Here is a 16,730-nt window from a genome sequence, read left to right on the forward strand (position 1 = left end):
GTTCTCAAACCAACTGTGGGAATCCTGGCACATACCTGCGAAGACACTAAAACCACTGGATTGTACACTTTAATTGGGTGAATTCTATGTTATGTCAATTCTATCTCAATCTCAATAATGCTGTTGAAAAAATGAAATGGGCCAAGTACGCATCTCCCTTCAAAAAGGTCTGAGAAGACTACAGAGCCCTGGTATTTCGTGTGCCACAGGGATCAAAGGAGCACAAGCTGTAAGTCAGGCTGAGAACAAAAGCACTGAAAGCTAAAAGGGGAAAAAGAGAGTAGATAAAGGGAGTACGGAATAAATGTGCCTAAAGTAGGCATGGAGAAGGGAGAGAGTAAGTAGAAGTGAAAATGCCATGACTGAACTATGTAGGAAAAAAAACCCAAGGGAGAGTAAGGACAATACCATCAGCATGATGGCTGAATAATGGGGAACCGATTGTCTACACTGAGGGCTCCAAGCGTCCACCCTTATCTTTACACAAGCTCTGCAGGGGAGGTTCTGCTGGTCCCAATTTAGAGATGGGAAAACAAAGTCAAAGAGATTAAGTATCATGGTCATGTTTGGTTAAGTGCCTATCTTTTAGAAATATATACAGAAGGATTTAGAAATAATTGATAGAATTTCTTGAATTTGCTTTAAAATAAAACAGTGCCAGTGGGGGGATATGGATGAAACACAATTGGCCATTTTGATCATTGTTGAAGGTGGGAGAAGGGCACATAGACTGTTCTCTCTACTTAATGGTTGAAATTTTCCATAAGAAAATTCCCAAGTTAAAAAAAAAACCTTCAACATGTGCTATATCTGTCTGTGTCCCTAAGTTACCTCTCTGACCCCCTTATTTACCTCTGTACCCCTACACCTCTATACCCCTCTGCAACCTTACACCACTATATCCCTTTACACCCCTACACCCTCCTACCCCCCCAGTCTTACTCAAATTTACCTTTGGGTTGAGAATTTCCCTATCAACCTGTTAAAAACTGCATCCCTACAAGTATACCCTATCCCCATTTACTGCCATTTTTTTTTTTTTGCCACACTGCACAGCATGCGGGATCTTAGTTCCCTGACCAGGGATTGAACCCATGCTCCATGCAGTGGAAGCGTGGAGTCTTAACCACTGAACCACCAGGGAAGTACCTGCCCTGTTTCTTTTTCCATAGCACTCATCATCATCAGTTCATTACTAACACTTAGATGGCATTTACCATGTGCCTGACACTGTTCTAGGCTTTCTACACACACACACACACACACACACACACACACACACACACACACACACACACACCCCTGATCCTCCTAACAACCTATGAGGTAGATATGACAACACTGTCTTTATTTTACAGATGAGAAATTGAGGCACGGTTAGTCAATGGAGCCAGTTTCCCAGCCAGGCAGTCTCACTGCAAATCCACATTCTTACCTACAACAGCACAGGGGTGAAGGGAAGACCTTTAAATAGCACGGATCCAAACATCACTCCAGATCATCAAAATTCACCAGGCGCGGACCGGCTGCTGTGAGCCTGGCCACATCAGTAACACTGACACGGTTACCTCCCTCAGCCCAAATCTCCAACAAGACCACAGTCTAAATTAAGAGTGAGAACCTCCCCCCAAAAAGATCTTACATAGGTCACAGGACAGTTCAAATGATTTGACAACTGAACCGTACTGTTTAAAATACCCTTAATATAAGCATATACGGAAGTTCAAGTTTCCTCACCCACCAGATTTAAACTGGCTGTCCCAAAAGCTGTCTTCTAAGAACAATTTCCAAACAAAGAAAGAGAGGATAGGGAAGTAACTTACATATATTTTCAGGACTCGGTTGTTCTCTGACCCACTATAGCTTGTTGGAATAAAAGGATGTAGAATGTAAGGATTAAAAAACAAACAAACAAACCAACCCTCCACCCTCCAATTTTCATCACCTGAACGCAACCAGAGAAAAGCACGTGCTGGCTGTGATTACTGAATAGTGTTATTCAATGTTACTTGCCAGAAAAACTCTGAGGTCTAATCTGCATTTATCTCTTTTAATAAACGTAATGCTAAGGATCCACAAACAGAACTCAAGAATTTTTTAAAACAAATTTCAAACATAATTGTTGGGTAAATCACATTGTGTGTAGTCTCTTCCAGCTTCTACTCATTTGCCACCTGCCAGCCTACTGTTAACCGATGACAAAAACACTTTGACTCTGAAACTTTCCTTTACGTGCTGAGAAGTATTTCTTTCACAGTTCACGCTCCATGTTCACGTGAGAAATAAAGCATTCGCTCAATATGGAATTATTATCACTATTTTGTGGATGAGAAAACCGAGGCTCAGAAAAAAGAAGTAAAGACCACACAGCAACTTGGCAGCAAGCTCAGGGTCCTGAATCCCTGCTCCAGAGCCCTTAGTCTCACTCCTGACCACCTGTATGTGTGGGAGAAAACCCAGCGCAGAAGTTAAGAAACAAACACAAGAGTACCAATCAAATGTAATTGTTATGCCAATCTGAGAGAAATTCTCCACTACTAGCTGTGTGACCTTGGGCAAGGCACTCAACATCTCTGTGCTTCAGTTTCTTTACAGACTTTTGTGAGAACTAAATGGATTGTAACATGCATATCAGAGTCTGGCATACAATAGTCTATAAAAGTTAGCTTTATTATCATCCTTTGTGTTATTTTATGAAGTATTAGACAATCTAGTTTTTTTATAAACTTATTTATTTATTCATTTATTTAATTTTTGGCTGCATTGGGTCTTCGCTGCTGCACGCGGGCTTTCTCTAGTTGCGGTGAGCGGGGGCTACTCTTTGTTGCGGGGCGCAGGCTCCTCATTGCGGTGGTTTCTCTTGTTGCGGAGCACAGGCTCTAGGCGCACGGGCTTCAGTAGTTGTGGCACATGGGTCTCAGTAGTTGTGGCTCGCGGGCTCTAGAGCGCAGGCTCAGTAGTTGTAGCGCACGGGCTTAGTTGCTCCGCGGCATGTGGGATCCTCCCGGACCAGGGCTCGAACCCGTGTCCCCTGCATTGGCAGGCGGATTCTTAACCACTGCGCCACCAGGGAAGCCCCTAGACAATCTAGTTTTATTTCCCAAGCTCTTAAATGAGTCATCTTTCAACTCCTTTTAGTTAAAATGGAAAAGCCAGTCAGAGGTCTTGTTTGGTATCATGAAAAGATAAAATATGACACACAGGCTCTAGCACTGCTCACTTTTATAGCCTCTGGAAGGGCTGGACACGCTTATCTCAAATGGACTGCTTAAATTTTAACAGTAACACAACCAACCATGCGAATCTCTCCTTTCAGTATTAGATATATGAATCTAAATTTGGTAATAAGAGAAACTCTTCTAACTTGTCCTTACTAATATGTGCTATGATTTGTGTGGGAAACATTTCCGGAGCTCTTCACCTAGCTTCCTCTAAAAGCATTCGAATTAAAATGCTTACTCTTGGATGTCTATCCTTGGCTCTGACAGAATTTTCCCCGCGTCAGAAAACAAGAACTCCGACTTCAGAAAGCCAACAATGTTTTCGGAGCTAAACCTGTTCTCCTGAAGAACACGTGCGATCAAATCTGACCCCCCAGCCGCTGCAACAAAGACTTTCAACTTTTGTGCACACTCCGAGCACCTCCCCCGCTTTGTACCCGCCCTAAAGGAGCTGATGAACAAGGCAAAGTTCCTTCCCCTGATGTCACACTGTGCTGGGCAGTTTCACGACGGCTGTGCCGTGAAGAGGAACTGCAACAAGAGATTGAGAAACAGACGCATCTCGCCCCTCTGACAGGTAACAAGGAAAAGGCCCGCACTGCCGCGAAGTTCCTGCCTTAACTCGGCTATGAGCAAGGTTCCGTCGGTGTCCAGGAAAAAGGTGTGGGCAGCAATGCTTAATTTGTACAAACCACACTTTATACTTTTCAAAATACCACCCTCCTTCCAATTCTCTTCCAAACCACCCAGTGAGGTGGGGCAGGAACCATCCCCACGCTTCTCACACTGAAGTTCAAAGAGGTTTCCTGACTTGCTGAGACCTCTGCTATTCGGCCTCAGGACAGGGTCTAAGAAACCCAAGTCTGCCGACCCTCAGTCCTTTGCTCTTTGCCTGCACATCTTCAATTTAAAGATCCTTCCAAATTGCACTGGCATAACACAGGGCAGCTCTTGAATATCCCCTTTCCTTTGAGTCTTCGTTCCCATTAAGGCTAAAGGACCCCTCTTCTGAAGGTGTTCCACCTTCTCCAAGCCGACAGCATCAATTTCGCAGGAGGTCGGTAGCAAACCTCCCGCGCGGCCACGGGCAGGCGGGGTGAGGGTGAAACGCAGCATGCGCTATCCCCGCTGCAATCTCAGCAGGTGGATGTCACACCTGGCGCCCGGACGAAACCTTGCGCGGCGCTTTCGCACTCTAACGTAGTTCAGTTAAGCAGCCAAAAGTTGCTTGCCACCAGGTTTGGGCGTGTTAGGCGGGTGCTGCTCCGCAGACCTTCGCCTGCTGTGTGGGCGCTTTTTGTGGAACCGGGAAAAGCCACCGAGTCCGGAGCCCAGCGTCCGGGACCACGCAGGGCGCAGGGTTCGCGCTTACTGAGAGTCGCCCTGCGCAAAAGTGCCTGGTGATCCGACTCCTGCGCCCCTCGGACCCAAGCCGAGCACAGGGTCGTCCCCACCCCCACCCCCTGCAAGGCAACTCCACAAAAATCCGCCACCCTTACCCAGATGCCCCCTCCTACCTTCTCCCGGGGGCGGGGCGGGGAGGGCGGGACTCGGCACTGCCCTGACCTACCTTGGGGTCCCCCGAGTCTCCGCTCTGTGCTCGCCTATCTGGCGTCCCTCCCCCTCTCCCCGCACCTCCCGCAGCTCTCGCGTCCCCGGCCCCGCCTGGCTCAGCCAAGCGGCGGAAAACCATGTGGGCGCCGCGCGCCGTCTCGTCTCTGGCGCGGCTCCGAGCCGCGTTGCGCGGTCACTGCGCCCCCAAGCGGCCGAAAGAGGGAACGAGGAGGGGGAAGCGGCGCCCTGACGCCGCCACCCCCTCTCCCCGCGCCAACCAAAAAATCCGGGGCTCCGGCAGCAATCCGAGAAGCTCCCCAGGGAAGCGAAGCGCCACTCCCCGGCCTGCTGCTCGCGGGGAGACGCCAAAGAGGCGAGCTGGAAGCCACTCGGGCCCCCTGCGCTCCCCCCGACACCGGGCCCTGGGTGATGCGGGCTGGGGACCGCCGGAGCAGCTGTGCTCCCTTCTCCCTCGGTTCCCTCCGGAAATCCCACCCTACCCCTCGCTGGGGGCCCAGATGGAACCGCGCTTTCCGGGGTCGAAACGAGATAATCACACACCTGGCGGACTTAGATGTCCAACCCCAAAGCTCAAAGCATTCGTCTTCAGCGTCAGTGCTATTGCCTGAAATGATCTTCCTTAGTAATTTGGATTCAAGTCTGCACTGCAATCAATGGGCCCAGCGGGGACCTGCAACTTACCCGGAGCGCGAGCCGCGTCTTTCTGACCTCAGTGGGCTGCTCCCCGCGGAACCCCACTCCGAGGACGCCACCGCCAGCATCCGTTCAACCTAATCGTCCTTGTCCGCCCGCAGCAAGGGTTTGGAAACCCATCACAGCTGTGCCGCGCAGAGCACGCAGATCGCAGTGGAGGCTGGCGAGAAGCAGCCAACCAATACAGAAAGTTTTCACAAATAGAAACATAAGCCCTGACAGTACGGCTGAGTGCACGGCGTCCCTCGGCCCCTAGGGAGCTTCAGCGCGCTCCAGCAGCGCCCTAATGTCTCTAGGGGAAAGAATCTCCCAGTTACCTGCTCTGGTAACAACACGCAGGTGAACCAGTCCTGGCCCTTCTGCTCGGTAAAACCAAACCCGCACCGCAATCCTTTTGGTTCCCTGGCTTTGTCCTTTGTCACTTCCAGGAACATGGAAGTGACATTGTGGAACCATGTCAGAGGTATTTTTGGCTTTATTTGCCGGGGGTCTCTCTGAAACATCCCCCTCCTTGGCGCAGCCTGGCGTGGAGTTAGTTAAGGGGCGGTGCCGCGTAGACGCTGCTTCTTCAGATGAAGACCTAAGTGAGAATCGAGATCACAAGCCAGGTGAACGGTAGCTGTCAATCACCCGCTTCCATTGAGGGCAGCCGGTGTGGAGCCTAGATTGGCTTAGACCTGAAACAGCTCTGGACATTTGGGGTTCTGTCTCAGGAATTCACGTCTGCTGAAGGCCGACTGGGAAGGGCTTACACTAAACTAGATCAAGAAAGGAAAGGGCATGGGATGTGTGCTAACGTTTGCCGAGTCTCTGCTATGTGCCAGGTACTTTTCCTGATTATTTTCAACATCCCCGAGAATAACACATCGTTTATTCCCATTTCACAGAGGAGGGATCTGTGGCTTAGAGAGGTTAAGTCACTTGCCCAAGGTCACACAGCCAGGAAGTAGCACAGTCAGGCTTTGAAAGCAGATGTATCTAACACAAAACCCCATGTCCAATTGCCACTGTGCCACTAGCAAGACACAGAGGAAGAATGAAATGACACAGAAGGGGCCAAGCCAGAGCCTTTCTAAGGAATATTTAAAGGAGGAATCAGGAGGAAGCTGAGAGAAAGAATCTTAAAACAAGGGCAAATGTCATGCAAAGTAAATCAGAGAGTCTACTAGTCAAAATCAAACAAACAAATGAAAAACAACAAGAAGAAAAACTGAGTAGGTGCTAGACTGCACAGAGTGTCAGGCAAGAAAAGTATTCTTGTAGGGAGACTAGGAGGTTTTGCACCAGGACGATAAGGTTTGGTCAGTTCCCTCTGAAGCCACTTTGAAATCATCTTTACTAACAGGTGAAGAGGCAAATAGCCCGGCCTATGCACTGTTGTGTGGGGCATTCTATAAATTTGAATGTACACATTCCACATCTAATCACAGATAAAGGAAGCCCACGTTCTGGAAGAGTATCTCTAGAATTAAGAAAATTCGAGGACAGATTTTTCAAATTAGGAATACTCACTGGAAATCTGCCCTGGCCCCTCAGGGATCTGGAAGTAGAATTTTCCAGTCGCTAAATGCTGAGGGGTAGGCTTTCCAAGACTGCCTTATTGATTGGTCAGTCCTGAAAAAGTCACAGGTAATTACAAAGCAAGAACCATGCAGGAGAAGCAGAGGCAAGTTTTATTTTTCATGGGGAAGGTCATCTGCCAGGTCATAGTGCCCTCCAGGCCCCAGGTCTCAAGGGCAGTGAGAGCAAGTACCAGGAACAACTTAGCGCTTCAGCCAGCAGAGCGGCCCCCCCCGGCACCCGTTGGTCACACACAAAGCTCCTTTGTGACCGGGACAGCCTTGTAGGAGACTAGAAGCCTGGCAGCTGCCCGTCCAAACCCAGCCGGGCTGCACAAGAAGTTATTTGTGCCAGGAGCAGAGATGCGACCCTGCTTTTGAGCTCAGCTGACAGAGCCAGCAAAGGGGAAATCAGCTTCTGTACAGAGCAGGGAGGAACTGAGCTGAAACGAGCAGCAGGAGGAGCTTCAGGAAGGCGCCTAATGGTATGGTCACCATGCAGACGTGCAGGGATGAAGGGGCCATCCTGTGTGGGAGGGAAGCCAGGACATGCGCCAGGGGATGTGAGAGATACCCACTTTTTTTTAACCCACAAAACCCCAAATCTGTATGATTCCATTTACATGAGGAAGCTAGAATAGGCAAATTCATGGAGACAGGAAATAGAATAGAGGGTACCTGGAGGAGGGAAAATGGGGAGTTGTTTCATGTGTACAGAGTATCTGTTTAGGATGCTGAGAAAGTTCTGGATATGGATAGCAGTGACGGTTGCACATTACTGCAAAAGTACTAAATGCCACTGAATTATATTCTTAAAAAATGTTTAAAATAGTGTCATGTATATTTACCATAATGAAATATATATGTATTTTATTATAATAAATACATATGTACGTATTGAAAATCTACTATCACGATGTGATACTTCTTTGGAGTAAAAGCCCAAGTGAAAGCATGATGCTAAGCGAGGGGCCCCGACCTCTGGGGATTAGTTTCTTAAATTTTAATAAATCTTGCTCTCTTTTGCTTTCCTTTAGGGGTGTCAGAGACCAGCTTTGGGGAAGGAAGAAGAGTCCCGCCATTTTACTATTTGCTTCTGCTGTGATAGGTAGCCTGGGGTTCGTTAGTGGCAGAGATACCACGCCCTGAAAGAGCCTCTTTACCTGTAAGAGACAGAGGCAGTTAAAACAAAAGGATTGTGGCCCCAGGTGAAAATACTCTTTGCTTCAAGGAATACCAGGCACAGACAGTCCCACAGCTTCAGGCAAACCCCGATGCCCAGGGTCAGCCTGTTCCACGGAGATGTCAGGATGAGGGGCCTGTGCCCTTGGTCTGACAGATAATGAGTAAATATTGTCCTCTATTCCTCCTCCTCTCTCTCTTTACCACACAATTCCTGCTTTTTCTTTCTGAAGATGCTCTCAGCTGGACGAGTAGAGCCGGAAGCTGCACCTGTTCTCTGGTCTGGTCCCTTTTCGTGATGAAAAATGTGGTCTGCACAAAAATCTGAGGTCTCGCATGAGTGCAATGGCGAACGGTTATCTGCGCTAGAGCTAAAAATATTAAGTTGTTTGCATTCTGTCTTGCCCACTAGACTGTGGACCCAGAGGACCTTACTTATTTCTGAACTCCTTCCCCCACGATGCCTCCTCCCCAGGACCCAGTCCTGTACTTCATATGTTTTAGGTGTTTCATTAAAATTCCAACTGTTCACGTGGCTTATGGGGTGTGATTTGAATGCCATCCTACAAAAGAGGAAGACATTCAGCTAAGATTATCCCATGTTTGGGGACAGTTAGTGTGTCCAAAGTTCAGTGTCTTAGTCAACATTTAAAGTGTTCTTTACTGTGGTCTCAACCCAATTTTCAGTCTCTTCTTTCACCCCTGCCTCAATTGCTCTGAGATCCACAATGGCCCACCAACTGCTCTGGGAGAATTCTTCATATTTTCCTACCTTTTGTAACTCAAGCCATTAACCACGTCTTATATTTTTCACACCTGCTTCCCAGAGCTGACCCTTCAGTGTTTCATGCCTGACATTTCATTAGTTTCTGTGGGAGCCTTCTTCTCCACATGGACGGTTTGATAAGGAAAGGCCAAAACACCTAAATAAAATCCTGTATGGCTGGTATTGAATTTTTCTCCAAAATTCTGTTACCATAACAAAGTTACCTTATTTTTCTAAATGTTTTTTCTAAATTAAATTAAGTTTAACTTGGTATCTCTACCTGAATAAGTGGCAAGAAAAATCTGTCGTGTGTTAGAGAGCCTTGCTGCCTCCCTAGATTTTCTCAAGAGCCCAGATGCTTACGTAACGTCCGAGGAAAGATTTCTGGTTTTTGTTCCATCATGGTCACTGCATGATTCTCATTGTTGAAGTCTATTAATTTGGGAAGTTCCATCACTCTGTGCCACATGTGGGTGCAAGGATCCTTCACCAAGCTCTTAGGGGTGCATTTACCCAGCATCCAAACGTCCCTTCAGAGAGTCTGACCCTCTCTCACAGGTCCTCTCTGTCCTTCCCATCAAAAATAAAAAAATAAAAGTCAAAAGTAAATAAAAAGAATCTCTTTTCCTTAGCTCCTACTTGAAGAAGCTACTTCCCACTCAGGCAACTCCTGCCTTTTTGCTTATCGTATGACAAAACCACAATTACGCCAAATACAAAAATCTCTTATCTCTGACCCGGGGGATTCAAAGCCCTGCTGGCCCTTTCCAGGGAGGTAAGAGAAAAGTGGTCTCATTCATTCAGATTTTTCTGCAAAGCAGTAAGAACAGAACAACTGAGTTTCTTGAGAAATTATTTTGCCACATGAAATTTAAAAATTAAAAACATTTAACGTGCCAGTACAATGAATACCAATGGATGAACGGAAGTTACGTCTCTATAACATAGATGGATCCAACCAACAGCTTCTCTCTCACTGATTCATTTCAGCAGCCATTAAAATCATTCAGCTTTATTTGATGTTCTGATTTCATGCTCTCCAAGCTATCTTCTATTTAAAAATTGATTTTCTGTGTCAATTTGCCTACAGGGAAATGAGATGCTGACCAGCCAATATGGGCATTCCCACCTACTCCATCTCCCCAGAGTTACATTTCTCACAGGAAATAGTAATAAATTATCGTTCTTGCTTATATATAAATCTCCAGTGAGTTTCATCAGATCCTGTGATAGGGAGAACAGTGGCCCCCCAAAGATGTCCACATCCTAATGCCCAGAACCTGTAGTTATGTTATGTTGCATAGCGAGGGGGAATTTAGGTTGCAGATAGAAATACGGCTGCTGGGGCTTCCCTGGTGGCGCAGTGGTTGAGAATCTGCCTGCCGATGCAGGGGACACGAGTTTGTGCCCTGGTCCGGGAAGATCCCACATGCCGCTGAGCCTGCGTGTCCAGAGCCTGTGCTCCGCAACGGGAGAGGCCACAAGAGTGAGAGGCCCGCGTACCGCAAAATAAGGCTGCTGATCAGCTGACTTGGGTGATTCCCCATGGGCCCACTGTAATCACAAGCGTCCTTATAAGTAAAAAAGGGAGGCAGGAGAGTCAAAGTGATGCAAGCGACAAAGATTCAACCAGCCATCGCAGGCTTTGAAGATGAAAGGAGGCCGTGAGCCAAAGAGAGCCTCTCTGTCTAGGAGAGACAGGAAATGAATTCTTCCCTGGGGCCTCCAGAAGGAATGTAGCCCAGCTGACACCTTGATTTTAACCCCGTGAGACCCATTTTAGACTTCTGACCCCCAAAACTGTGCAATAACAAGTTTGTATTGTTTTAAGCCACTAAATTCTTAATATTGTGAATCAGCAATAGGAGACTGCTACAGCTCTACGATAGGGAATTGTTACTGCTATAGTACAGACTGCAAGAGACTGAGTGATTTATTTATTTATTTATTTTTAAATTTATTTATTTATTTATGGCGGTGTTGGGTCTTCGTTTCTGTGCGAGGGCTTTCTCTAGTTGCGGCGAGCGGGGGCCACTCTTCATCGCGGTGCGCGGACCTCTCACTATCGCGGCCTCTCTTGTTGCAGAGCACAGGCTCCAGACGCGCAGGCTCAGTAGTTGTGGCACATGGGCCTAGTTGCTCCGCAGCATGTGGGATCTTCCCAGACCAGGGCTCGAACCCGTGTCCCCTCCATTGGCAGGCAGATTCTCAACCACTGCGCCACCAGGGAAGCCCAAGACTAAGCGATTTTGATTGCACTGATGAAATGCAGTTCCTGGAGCTGCAGTCTCGTATCCGTGCCAAATGGGTTCCTGCACTCCCCTGAAAATATCTCAATTTTTTCCCCTCTCTCTGATCAACAAAGTGCTCTGAACATAATGTAGGCCCTTAAAAATATTTGTTGAATCAATGAGTTTTGGGCAAAATATAGAGACGGTGAGCCATAACTGCTGTGTTATTGATAGTCTGAAAAATTTAAGGCTTAACCATCTCTCTCTGTAACTAGTTGTGAGTGAATGCCTCTATTATCAGGAAATTGGTAGTTTAATTATACGAACTTGAAGTAACAGAGAATTTGGGATGAGAATACCCAGCTCTCTTTTCCACTTACAGGGAAAATGTGAATTCAATTTAAAAATCAAAGCTTAGTCTTAGCCTCGGGTAGTAACTTCCCTCCTGCAAGAGGAAGCTTCATTTCTATTCTGAGGCATGTGGAAGCTCTTCAGGCTGGCTGGTGAAAGAGCTTGTGACATTCTTGTCAACACAGCTGACACCCGTATCATGTCCAACGCTAAACACTAGGCCTATTGGAAGAAGAAAAGGCAAGTACAGCATGTCAATGAGTCATGACAACCTTTGGGGAGCTAAGAAGAGCTCCGGAGCATCCTGTTGTCATCCTCTGGTATTGGAGCTGCTGCCAGAGAGTCAAACCAAGGGTAAATAAAAAGGTCCCTTGGAAAATGCCATCAGTTGAAAGTTGCTGACTCAAGAACCCTTGTGGGAAGAGAAGTGCTTCTCACATTGAGCTGTGTGCGGAGCTGATACCCTGACTTGGCCACGGTCACACTCGCCAGGCTCCTACGGGCCAGGAGAGCTTTTTTGTGTGTTCATTGCTCCTAAGTGGTACTATATTCCTTTGGCTTTAGAACGCTCCTATTTCAGTTTGCAGAAATATATGCAGCACACAGAGCGAAAAGAAAGCCTGGCTGGTTCTCACAGCTGCTCTAAGCTGAGTCTGGGGAGAATATAAGAGGGAAGAGGAGGGAGAGGCACCCGGAGACTGAGTCTAATGCCCCATTAAGGAGTTGGACCCTTATCCTCATGGCAGTCGGAGCTACTAAAGGGTTCTGAATGGCGGGACTGATGTTTGCCTTTTCCTTCCTTGGTGATCTAATATGTCTTAAGTTCTCAGACTTTAATGTGCTTAGGAATTACCTTGAATCTTCATAAAATGCAGATTCGGATCCAGTAGCTCTCAGGTGGGGCCCCAGATGCTGCAACAAGCTCGTGGGTGATGCCAGAGCTGCTGAGCCATGGACCACACTTTCGGTAGCAAAGGCCTAAACAGAATTTCTTGTCTGCATCCACCATTGATTTTTTTCAGAGCCTGCAGGAAGGCGAAGGAGCAGCTGGAGGGCACACACAAAGCTCTTTTCCACCCTCAAAATGCCTGTGTGTTTTCCTGGGGTGACCTAATAGCCCGGGCAGAGAACATTGTGGAAATGTCCTTGGTCATTCGTTCTGAGGGCTTCGCTTGTTCTGGACCATTGCTCAGACTCTCTGCACTTCTAGCTCAGAGCTCTCTGTCTCATCTTGCCGTCTGTGTGCTTAGTTACCAAATAGGCATTGAAATTCCTTTTTCCTGATGTCTTTAGCAGGAAAGGTTTCTCAAATTCTTGAGGATGACACCAAGCCAAGAACATCACATTCTTCAAAAATGACCACCGTGCTGTGGTTTGGATAATCGAGGGATGTGAAGGAAGGTTGCAGATAAATAAATTAGGTTCCTTTAAATTGACATCACAGAGAGAAACACAGGATGCTTAGAGCCTTTGCTTGGTCAATATAGTATGTATACACACCATTGCACACTATAAATGAAATGATAAATGTAAAGTATTTCAACACAGTGTCTATCTAGCACAAAGGAAGCATCCAATATATGGTAGCTATTATTATTATTTTTACAAAATAACATACTAGTTTATTCAATGTTTTGCAACAATAGATTAACACCACCTTTTGGAAACAAATCACATCCAGTCTTATCGAATTTGTTTCGTCCACTGTAAAATAAGCATAATAACACTTGCATCTTCAGGTTCATATCACTTTGTGGGTTCAAATTCTGGCTCTGCTACTTTTAGCTCTGTGACCTTGGACAAGAAACTTAGTGTCTCTGTGCCTCAGTTTCCTCATATGTGAAATGGGGCTAATAAGAATAGGTATCTCATAGAGTTGTTTTAAGAATTCAGTGAATGAATAGATGTGAAATGCTATAGCAGAGGCTGAAACAAAGTCAGGCTCTGTAAAGGTTGACCATCATTATTATTATTAGGGGAGGATTAGCTATGATAACGCCTGTGAAAATGAGTTGTCGCATTGCACAAATGCAGGAGAAGCTTCAGGTGTATATGTGTGGGTGTGTGCACTGTTATCCTTGCCACAGCAATGAATAGTGCTTAAAGGTGTGGGCTCTGTAGCTATATCGTTCAGAATCAAATTCTGAATCCACATGTACCAGCTGTGTTTATTGGCAAATTACTCAACCTCTCTTTTCCTAAATATCCTCACTCATCTTAAAAGTGAGAAGAAGAAGAAGAATAGTAATAATACCTCCTTTATTGTATAGTGTTGTGGCATACATGCTCTTATTTGTGACGGATCCAACGTCACTGAGGCCTTAACGTACCAACACTATTAACTCTCCCAGTTTTACAGCACAGTCTGACCTTGTGTGTCCATTTTGGCGAGTACAGCGGATGGTGAGAGGCTGAATATTAAGTCCCAGCCTTGGATTTAGCTTATTCTGCCTTATAACATGCAAACACTTAATACTGATCTGGATTTTTCCCACCCTGGCTAATCATTACTTCTCAAAAATGCTGATCAAATCTGAAAATAATCTTCAGATCTGTCATTCATTTAAGACGTCCTGCTTTCCAGCGTGGCTAGCTTTCTCAAGCCACTCTCCCGCTGAACTACATTCATTGCTGTGGTGGGTATTCAGTTTTGCTAAATTAATCTTTTAAGAGTGAGTAGTGACCATAAGAGTTGGAGTATTTTTCTTCTCTGAGTGGGCAATGGAGCTTGTTTATTTTTTTTATTAATTTTTATTGGTGCGTGGTTTCTTTACAATGTTGTGTTGGCCTCCACTGCACAACAAGGTGAAACATACTCATACAGATATCCCCTCCCTTTTGGACTTCCCACCCATTTAGGTTGCCACAGTGCATTAGGTAGAGTTCCCTGTTATGGTAGCTATTATTATCAAAATATATACTTGATAGACAGGTCGTGAGAGTTAAGTAGAGTAACACGTGAAAAGCGCTTAGAACAGCACAAGGTAGATGTCGATCACACCATAGCAATCATGTGATGATGATGATGGAGATGATGAGGAAGATAACGAGAAGGAAGAGGATATGATGATGATGGGCTTCTGGCCCCTCTTCTGTCAGTAGAATTACCTCCCTAGGATGAGATTTTGGGAGGATTAAGGAATTAAGGTAATTTGCTTAAACACATTTCAACAGCCAACAATAATCACAACGCGACCGAAACCCTTTCTTGGCATTTCTTGAGCATCATCAAAGGTGGTCCAACTCATAACTCTCCACCCCCACTTCATTGCCTTCCTTTTCCCCCTCCACTCCGATCCATTTACACCCAGAATCTACTCCCAAGCACCTCTCTCTCTCTCCAAAGGCCACTTTTTGCATCAAGTTACTCAACTCACTGTGGCTTCCTCCGTTTGACACAGAGCGCATCGTACAGTGAGGGCTCAGCAAACGATTGCAAAATTGAATGGAGTTTTATCAGAATACAGAGCTCTTACTCCAAAAGTCCTAGAGTAAATGGCTACTTCTTACCAAAAAATAAAAAATAAACCCTTCAACTTCAGTCACCGCCCTCACCCATCCAAGACAGAAAAGAGCACGAGGAACAGGACGTGGGTGCCTCCCTGACAAAATGACACATCAGTCCTTCCCCATCCTATCATCCTACTGGATTAGTTCAATAAGACAGTGACCAGGGAGTGACCTCAATGAAAGTCAGCATGCTGTGTGCTCTCCGGCTCTGGAGTTCTCCTAACTCCTTAGGACGGAATGAGATGTTCTTCCCCAAAAGTGCACGACCTAGTTTTCACCAAGGGGAATTGAATCCCACCGTGCAAATTAACCTCTCCTCTTCACCTCTATCAACCCAGATACACATATACACCTATTCTCGCTATTCTGGTGAGAGAAGGCTCCTGTCACTGCTTCCGCGGATCGCATTACAACGGCAGAATCCTCAGAGGCATTTGTCTCTAAGGCAAATATAGTAGGCTATTAGATAACGCTTCTGAAAAAAAAAAAAGAAGAAGAAAGCTTATTCTGAAGTTCAAGAGAGGTTTACAATCCCTTTAAATATGATGGTAACAAAAATCAAGTTACAGTCTGATAAACGACATTTTCTGATTTGTAATCATAGAATTCATAAAGTTATAAAAATTGAGCTAATCTTGCTTAAACACATACAAACACATACTAATTTTACAATTTTATTGTAAAGAAAACAATAGAATTTAATCGCACTTGTCTGGAATATCCATGAAACAAGGCTCCCTTGCCCGTGTGGGCTTTGTTGAAGTACCAATGGGCATAATTCTAAAAGCAGCTCAGATTCCCTAAATCAGCTCATATGCTTGTGACTCTGTCTTTTTCTCTTATAAAATTTAAATGGCTTCAAATTTACTTCAACACATTTCAACAACAGCAAAAGTTGTAATGCAACCAAAACCCTTTCTTTGCATTTCTTGAGGGTCATCAAAGGTGATCCACCCCCTTCATTGCTTTCCTTCACCACCCGCAATTCATTTACACCCAGAATCTACTCCCAAGCAGCCCGCTCTCTCTCCAAAGGTCACCTAAACTCTCTCTCAACACACAAGCCAAACAACTTTTGGCTTCTCTCTTTTATATTATATAAACCTTTTTAGACACTTTCCAAACAAGCAAGACTCTTTGTATAAGTGACAAAGTGGGAGAAACTAAACAGGCAAATACAGGATTTGTTTTACAGGGTGCATATGGTGAGGAAAGACCAGAATACTTACATGCTGATAATTTTTTGGTCCATCAGATATCATTGTATTCAATACACGTTTTCACCTCCCAGGAACTTTTCTTAAAATTTTATGTGGCTTTATAATTTAGTTACTATATTAAACTGTGTTAAACTTAGGTCTTCTTCTCCTTCCAACCTCAGAAAAACAGTATAACTCACTAGTGAATGCTAAAGGCTTTCATTGACTAATTGATCAAGGGAACAAAAGAGAAAGTCCAAACACAGACTCAGAGATCTATGGTCACTTGATTGACAGCAAAGGTGCCACTGCAGTTCAGTGGGGCAAGTACGGTCCTTTCAGATAAATATAAATGGTGCCTGGGCAATCTGATTGCATGTGGAATAAAACTGAACATTGACCTCCACCTCACACAATACACAAAAAGTTAGCTTGAGGTGGAT

At 45.6% G+C, this 16,730-nt stretch overlaps 1 protein-coding gene across 4 annotated transcripts in view; it reads right to left on the reverse strand.

Annotated features, from left to right (window-relative positions):
- The window catches only part of RUBCNL (rubicon like autophagy enhancer), a 59,258-nt gene that overhangs the window by 33,047 nt on the left and 9,481 nt on the right, over positions 1-16,730 (reverse strand). The window contains exon 1 of one of the 4 annotated variants that reach the window (XM_067712881.1): positions 5,478-5,653. The exons of 1 other annotated variant lie outside the window; for it this stretch is intronic. The gene's annotated coding sequence lies outside the window, so the exon portion shown is untranslated. Of the gene's footprint in view, positions 1-5,477; positions 5,654-16,730 lie in introns of those variants that run through there. 2 more of the 4 variants (XM_067712880.1, XM_067712876.1) reach the window with 2 other exon arrangements.

Source organism: Pseudorca crassidens, chromosome 18 (assembly GCF_039906515.1).
Source record: "Pseudorca crassidens isolate mPseCra1 chromosome 18, mPseCra1.hap1, whole genome shotgun sequence".
NCBI classification, from domain to species: Eukaryota; Metazoa; Chordata; class Mammalia; order Artiodactyla; family Delphinidae; genus Pseudorca; species Pseudorca crassidens.